General features: G+C 33.3%; 1 protein-coding gene across 1 annotated transcript in view; it reads right to left on the minus strand.

The window, feature by feature from the left end:
* The window catches only part of LOC108733634 (stress-activated protein kinase JNK), a 289,264-nt gene extending 284,817 nt beyond the window's left edge, over positions 1–4,447 (minus strand). Inside the window, exon 1 of the mRNA XM_018464880.2 lies at positions 4,287–4,447. The gene's annotated coding sequence lies outside the window, so the exon portion shown is untranslated. The remainder of the gene's footprint in view (positions 1–4,286) is intronic.
* Between the last annotated feature and the right edge of the window lie 4,642 nt (positions 4,448–9,089).

The following is a 9,089-nucleotide window of genomic DNA, read 5'->3' on the forward strand; positions in this document are numbered from 1 at the left end:
TTCCATAAATATGCCGCGAATACAGAAACCGTGGATATGGAATGGTAATTAGTATGGAATCATAGGGGATACGTTCTAAGGTTCCAAAATAAAACCAATATGCATCAAAGTAAAATAAATGTATCGATAAATTCGCAATTTATCATTATAATCTGCCTTAGGCAAGAGTTTAAAAAATTTAGTGATTTTTTCTTGTTTTGAATTTTTAAATTAGTCCACTCGGTTACATCTTTTATAAAAGCTGCCTCGGCACTTATCACCAGTACATGCTCAAAAGATGCCGATACATTAAGGGGATTCAGTAGTACACGCGCCATAGAGTGCTAATCGGCTCTAGATATCATGAGTTTAATACTTGGAACAGAGGTTTGCAATTTTGCAGTAAGATACATAAAGTTTGTCGAAGGCCATTTTATATTTTTTTAATTTCTATTGAAAATACGTGTCCTACACGAAGCATCAACTTTAAGCACTTGTAAAAGCTTTTAATGACCATATTATATATAATGAAACAAGTTTATGTTTTTTGTTACGTTTCGGTTTATTCAACTATCTTCAGACTGAAAAAAATTTTTTTTTTAACATATTTCTACAAGGTAAGGTACTATACATTTGTTTGTAAAATAGAAATAGTATTTAAGAACAGAATCTATATTATAGATTAGGTTATAATGTGAGTACTCTTTTGAAATTGGTATACTAACTGAAACGACCGTCAAAAATTGAAATACAATTGTGAAACGAACACAAACCAATTCACATTTGTTGTTAAGATGTTTCGCCAAATGATCATTTCATTTCCAATACATTTTAAAGTGCTTTATGAAGTAACTATAAATGAAGTATTCGTTATCGGAGGCAGTTTTTTGTTATAACTATGCTGTATTGATGTACCTCAATATTTTTTTTGCAGATTACGAATTGGAAAGCGAAGACGTCTGTCCAGGTAAGATAGAAAGCAAATTCTGTGACGTTTATAAAAAACGGTAAAAACTTTGACAATAGCTCAACTAAAAGTAAAATAAAGAATAAATAAACGTTACGGTGCACTTGAATTGAGCACAAAAACGATTAATAAGCATGAACTGAGCACAAACGGACGCCTGAATTGAGCACAAAGATTTTCTTACCTGCATGTGTTTAAATAAACACCCGAATTGAGCACAAGCCATGTTGCCAGCTTTCTTTTAAAATATCTGTAGGGATTTGAGTTCTTTTCGAAGCAGTAGGTAGGTAAATTCTAATGGAATGTTGTAACAAAAAACAATATTTACTTTGAATGATTTTTGGTGTCCGACCGAAACTAGTTTTTACGACCGAAACCGAAACCGAATTTCGGCAACGGTCTCAGTTTCGGCCGAAACCTTATAAGGATCATGTTTTGAGAGAAAAATAAAGAAAACGTTATTATAATAAGTCAGTTTTATTTTTTATCTTTAAATCACATAGCTCTGCAGTCTTTGACATTTTCACTTATTGATAATCAAATCAAAATCAACATAACAACCCCTCATTTAAGGAAATACTTTAATTGCGCCCTAAAAATACTCAAAATAGGTGAGATGTTTATTTAAGTAAGTATAGTACACTTCGCTTGGATGGAATTTAACGCGTCGAACATGACCGAGCAGAGCGCGAGAACTCCCGAACGCAGTTTCGGTTTCGGTCGTAGCTTCAGCAGGTTTGCCGCCGAAACCGAAACTCGTTTTTTTGCCGAAACTCAACCGAAACCGAACTTTCGGTCGGACACTTATGATTTTGTTTATTTGTTACAAGTACTTATAGGATTAATATTTCAACTTTATATTAGATACATAATATTAACTTAACTAACGATATTTTTATAAGAAATACATTTTGCATAGTCGTATCTTGATATTTCACCATCCTAATTTTTTTTTTAACTTGGTTAACTGAATTTATTTTTATGTAAGTGTCTGTTTGAATTTCAATCAGAATCTTTAAAAAAGAATAGATATTGGGATGCGAAGAGACGTTTTCCTTCTTAAATTTCGAATGGAATGCCTCGCAAGTGTCTAGAAGACTGTTCGGCCCAAATTTTATTGAAGACATGTTATTTATGGTACAAGACAATGATAACTATAATTGCATAAGGGTATTCCCTTGTTTTTATTAATTTCTTCCGCCCTTTACAAACTAGTTATATTCGGCAACATTACAACGTTAATGTTGTTCTTATCATCGGTAATTTTATTTGCTACCTGTATGATCCCTGTGCTCAATTCCTTTCCTGATAAACAAACCCTCGATAACTACTTATTTACCTGCTTACGCTCTGTGCTCAATTCGAGTTTCACCAATTAATAGACCAACTTATTGGATCGAATGAAAAACGTAAATGGTGTGAAAGATCGGCAATAACCAGATAATCGGCGGTTTTAGGTATCCGGGGGTTTGAACTTGAAGCTGGGAACCGACGCCGAAATTTTACCGGAATGAATTCTTATTAGGCAATTTTCAGTTGCAAAAGTTTTGGCGTTCTTCTTGGAGAAGAAAAGATTAGAAGCATTCAAAATGTGGTGTTACAGGCGAGGATGCTGTGGATAAAGGTTAGAAATGAGGAGGTATTAGAAAGAATAGGAAAACAGAGAGAGATTATGGAAGTCAATAAGAAATAGGCGAGATAGATTGGTAGGACACCTTCTCAGGCACGAAGAGCTAATTAGAGACATATTGGAAGCAGAAGCAGGAGTTAAGAGGTGGATCTAGATTAAATTACTGTTACAAATAGTAAAGGATGTGAGATGTTCTAGTTTTAGGTAAATGCAAAAATTAGCTCAGGATAGGAAAGAGTGGAGGTGCGTGTCCAATCAGTTTAAGGCTGACGACCTTATGATGACGATGAAGTCGGTAAGTAAAAGAGATAAAGGGATAGTAAACACAAAAAGTAAATTTTACAATAAGCGTATTTAGAATAAAAACTATATTTTACTAGTGTGCCTAGGTAGGTGGGTAGATACCTACAATTACAATCATTTTAATTTCTGTCCTAATTCTTTGCATTTATACGTAACGACAACATTATTAAAATTTTGTCCATTGTATATATAAGTTAAAGCAAATAGGTTTTTAAAACTGAACAGCATTTTATTGTAACGTTATCAGTAGAAAAGTTAAAAAAAAACTTTCAAACAATACGTTTACAATGCCATAGCAATGGCAATAACTATTGTAAATATATTAAAATGGATTTTATGACGTATTTGAAATTTAAGATAAAGGTAGAATACGATGTCATTTATTTTTAATTATTGCACCTTAGAAATTGTTAACGCAGTACAAATAGGTATGACTCGGTTTCATAATGTTTTTAAATTCTGCAAACAGTGCCTAAACATTTTGGCTTATACCTTACGTAAGATAGGTGTGCACGTGATCCTTATAACAGTGAAATATGCAAATTTTTTCCATATAAAAAAAATTAAAACTAATCGACTCATCGAACAAATTTTACTTTATTATCAAATAAATTAAATAAGCTGCTATGTATTTAAGAAGTCAATTTTGTTCACACCAATTCCACAATCGCTGAACAGGCTTGTTTGGTTCAAATTCATATTATATATTAGATTTAAATACGAATTTAGTCAATACTTAAGGCACCTGATTTTTAAAATATATAAAAAAATAGGTAGGTACCTAGTAGTAACTAAATCATTTCATAACTAGAATGAACTCAAATTTTGAGACTAGGTAGGATAATGTTAAAATGACTCACACTTTTTCTTCTAAATGTCAACAACCTCCAGCACGTAATTATGCCCATCAAAAAATTACTTTAATTTTGCCATTCAAAACAAAATAAGCAGTAACGCAAAATCCAAACAGTTTAATCGTAAAATAATACCAACATAGAAATACCTACCAACTCGACACTATTTTCCCACCTTAAACCACTTATTGGAGTAATAGAACTAAAATTATAATAAGCTTAATTTAAAAATATATTTGTCTAAATACCTATAAACAAATTGAAATTCTATATGTATTAATGCCTAACACTGACAGTAAATTTCGATGTCATAACCTAACCTTAAACATGTAAATAAAAATGTAATCAACTAAAGAAATTTAAAACTGTATTTTCATTCGTCGGAAACATATTCATAAAGGCATGCTAATTATTTAATTTAATATGGTTTAAATTCGAAAAACCACTCCTGCTATAACAGTCCTAAGCAAAACTAATTACCAAAATGTCAGTATAAAATCGATGACACTGTAGTCGACAGAAAATGCGAACATAATTTACAACTATAACTTACATGTCCAGGAAGTATGGCTATAAAGCACAATTATGCACACCTATTCAACAGTCATGCAAAAACAAACGGTATTTTCACACAAAACATGAAAAATCACAATCCCGTAATCTAAATACACAACATCACCCCGAGACAGACACACATCAACTTCCACCGGGAAATAGTTGCATATGAAATACGCAGACGCTACCAAATGATAAAGGACGAAATTGCCAGAAGATGGCAGCAACTACCAGAATTCGCTGTTAAATCGTTCATGAAATACAGTCACTTGGACATATTTGTAGAAAAATTTGTTCCTCAAAACGAAACTAAAAAAAACGAAGCTTGCTGGCTTTATCATTATTACATTACATGCTCATAATAGTTAAATATTTTTTCAGTAGCAAAGAAAATTTTTCGTTGCAATTGTAGATGAATTGCAAAAAAGTATTGGAATTCCTTTGTTATTATCTCATTCACCTCCAAAAATTTTTAGAATGTTATCTAAAATTTGACATTTTAATAATGATTTTCCGAGCTACGGAAATCCATAATAGCTAGGCCAGTAAGCCCTGTTTTCTGGAATAGTTATCATAGGCGTAATGATGTAGCGTCATCACGTGTATGATTATTGATGGCCTTGGCAATATACACTTATTTAAATTTTTGGGGGAAACCCCATATAATTCTTTGTTATTAATTCTAGATAATGTAAAGCAAAAATGAAAACATCGATATAACACTTTCCAATTTTTCTGTTTTAATCATTTCCACCAATTGTCCAGCTTCTTGGATCTTACTACTAACGCCCTCTCTTAATTTTTTAAATTTGGTAACCGAACATTTGAGCCAATGATGTACCTATCTGCTTCTTCTGGACTCCATGAATTTACCATGCTTTACTATTTAAATAGCCGCTCATACTCAAAAATATATGTCAATACAAATTTCAATTTTTGTGTCAATAAATTGTATATGTATATAAAAATACACGTGTTTGTGCGCCTGTATTTCACTTTGCAGTCAAAATAGTGTCGTAGTAGCCCCCAAGCTTCCATTCGTGCACTATGGCGTTTGCGTGTCAATAGCTGTAAGGGTGTAAAGGTCAGAGAGCAAAATCTTTCAAACAAAAATGGTTCGTTCTTGTTTTGTTGCTACCGATGCCTATTCTTCATGCTTTCGCAAATTTTGCACAGTTGGTTCAAGGAACATCTCTGTTTCTTTGTCACATTCATAAAGGCATTTTCAATTTTTATACAGTGGCCATGTTGAATAGTTTATTTGGTCGTTCTAGTGGATGCATTTTCATATCATCCGTCGTATGTTAAATACACCTAGCTAATATTTAGTCGCTCCTGAGGCTACCATAACCACATCAAGGAATCATCTCTCAGGGAAGCATCTTGAAAAATATTTGCTATACTATTATTATTAGGTAATCCTAAGAAAGCAGACATTTTTCGATAAATTCTTAAAATAAAAAAGATAACATATAATTGCTATTCGATCCCGAGCACGTATCGATGCTTCCTTTCGTTGCAACTAGCGAGTAAAACTATCGATACTACATGGTATCATTTAATTCTAACTAATAAGTCAAGGACCTGATAACGACGTAGGGTGAAAATCCAGAATTCGAAAGAGAACAACGTGGTCGATGTGATGGATCGGTCCCCCATGAAATACGTTATTTATAAATAGTTTATATAAAACGTTTATTATTAGCCAACTTGAATGCTCATGGTTTCCAATATATCATGGCTCCCAAATCGTCTCATTTATGTAGTACTAGCTTTTAACTCGCGTCCTAAGTCCTAATTACATGTTGAAGATCGTCGACGACCACATAAAACTAATTCTTTTTATCCCTCGGGAACAGTATTTTCTTCTGTATAAAAGGTACCCTATGTCCTTTTCCTGGCAGTGTGTGTACAAAGTTTCATGATAGTCGATAGAGTAGTGAAGGCATGAAATCGTAATAAGCAAACAATCAAACAAACAAACAAAGTCACATTCTAATTGATTGTATTGCTTAGGATATTCATTAAGTTCATATCGATGCCCCAAGAGTGTAAATGATGTGATTTTATAAAGAATTTATGAATTCAATTTTTTTCACTTGCCTCATGTCATGGAGTTCTTTTAGATAGGTCTAAAGTACAACAAAAAATATGTCAGAAACTTCCAATTTAAACTTTCAATCGTCTATCTATCGATGAAAAATATCTAGAAAAAAAATTTTATATGGCCTTATTTTAAGTTAATACCTTAAAGGAAACTGTAACAAAAGAATTCTTTGAAAATTAAATGAAAGCACTGAACTTATTCTGGTCAATATTGTCACACGGTATCCATAAATTTATATACAGGTCGCTGGTACAAAGTTGGTACATCTAAATTCTTTATTTAAAAGTACAAGCTAACGCCTACTTACCTACTACGTTACTGTGTTAGTAGATCATTTAGCAACCGTTTAAATAGCGAAATAAAAAATGATAATGTAGTCAAGTCAATAAGTCTAGAGTCAAGAGTCGAATTGGAAGATTACGAAGATGCAGGGTGGTAAGACACCTTGTGATAGTTCTTTGCCATTTCTACGTTCCCCACTTAGATAATTTCGCTTCTTTATGACAGTAGAAAATTCGCTTCTTCGATACAATATTCTTGGATTTATTCGCAAGTTAGGCCAACGTTTTACTCCTAGGTTGGGAACATATCAAGGCTCTTTACTTGCTGTCCCTTTCATTTCCAAACAATAGTATCTAAGTTAGTTTTTATAAGTGCATTCCATTAAAACTATTATAAGTAAGTAGTATTAACTATTGAGTAGTCAGTTCAGCTGCAGAACGCTTTCATATGTGCGATCAACACGGTCTTCATTTTTATGAAGCATCGATTTGTAAAGAGTTTTTACCGTAATAATAATAATGGAAAGTTAATGTATGTATGCTTGCAATTCTGATTAGAAAATGTTTCGTCAAGGTCTTCCATTATCTGTGTTTTTAATGTGTACGTACAACGTTTCGGCTGGTCCTATCTTCAGCTCTTTCTTCTATGTTGTTATCACTGATATACTAAAGTAGTGCAACCGATTTTGAGACGTGTTCACTGTTCTATTAGAGTCTCTAATAAAGTTTCGTCATCACACTGTAACAGTAACTCACCTGAGCTTACCAATTACTTTTGTTTTGGATAAATACTGCTTCATTCAATTTTCTTTTTCAACAATATTGTTCATTATGCATTACTTTACTTTTAGAGTGTTTTGAGTTCCACGCGTAGTCAGCGATTCCTTATGGATTTTATGTTGTTTTAGTCTAATTTCCAAAGAACGCTTAGCTTTACCGATGTACTAATTGTACGAGTGAATTTTCACAAGGTAATCTTTCTAAATTAACATTTATTTCGCTTAAATTTTGTAATTACCTTAACAAGAGTGGAAATACAGGATAGTCGATGCTATGCTTTTTTCCGGGCTTTTTGGCCATGGTCCGTGGAATCTTGCTTTTCCAAACGTTTCGCCGTTCTTTGCTGACGGCATGTTCAGTGGTGACTGGGCAGGTGCTGAGTCGTAACTGAGGCCAAAGCCTAAGAATTACAATGCAGGATAGTGTTACTCCTAGGAATTTCATATTTATTAGAAATACATGTATAAAACCTAAATTTGTTCAATACGTTACATGTTGCATCTTGCCATATTTATATTTATAATAAAAAAGTATCGCCTGGTAAAAATTGATCTGAAACTCCATCATACGCGCATAAATCTATACGTCTTAAATTATTTTTTACGATTAATAAAATTACTTCACAAATAATACGCCATAAAAATTATCATCATCATCATCATAAGGTCATCAGTCCTAAGACTGGTTGGACACAAACCTCCACTCTTTCCTATCCTGAGCTAAACTTTGCATTTCCCTAAAACTAGAACAGCCTCTAATAGGTCTCTGACTAGACCTTCATGCCTGAGAAGGTGTCCTACCAACCTATCTCGCCTATTTTTTATTGACTTCCATAGAGTCCTCTGTTCTCCTATTCGTTCCAATACCTCTTCATTTCTAACCTTTTCTACCCACGATATCCTCATCATCCGCCTATAACACCACATTTCGAACGCTTCTAACCTTTTCTTTTCCGCCGCTCCCACTGTCCATGTTTCGCACCCGTACAACGCCGTGCTCCAAACATACACCTTTAACAACCTTTTTCGAATTTCTAAATTAACCGTTCGCGAGCATAGAAGTGACTTCTTTTTATTAAAGGCGACACGACCCTGCGCTATCCTCTGCTTTATATCCCTACTACTCCTTCCATCCTCACTTATCTGACTTCCTAGGTATCTAAAATCAGCCACTTCTTCTAATTTTTCGTCTCCTATCTTTATATTCGCTCTTTCCCTACTTTTTCTTCCCTTGCATATCAGTATTTTAGTTTTACTTTTATTTATTTTCATACAGTACTGATCTGTCAGTACCGCTTCCATTTTATTTAAAGCTATCTCTAGGTCCTCCTTGCTAGATGCTAATACTGCTATATCATCTGCAAATCTAAGCATACTAATCTTTTGCCCTTGCACATCTATCCCTACAGTTGTACTGTCTTTAATGATGTTGATGGCGTCTTCGATGTATAGATTAAAAATTATATAAAAATTATCTAAATAAAAATTATCTAAATAAAATTGAGAAACGTGGCGACTGAAGAATATTATTAGTAAAAGACCTTGTATTTTTTACATTCTTCGTTTTTTGTTGGATAACAACGACGTATCAGCCGATAAGATCATCCAGATCAACCTCTCTTTCTGTCCAGTTT

Source organism: Agrilus planipennis, unplaced genomic scaffold (genome assembly GCF_000699045.2).
Source record: "Agrilus planipennis isolate EAB-ADULT unplaced genomic scaffold, Apla_2.0 scaffold67, whole genome shotgun sequence".
Taxonomy (NCBI): Eukaryota; Metazoa; Arthropoda; class Insecta; order Coleoptera; family Buprestidae; genus Agrilus; species Agrilus planipennis.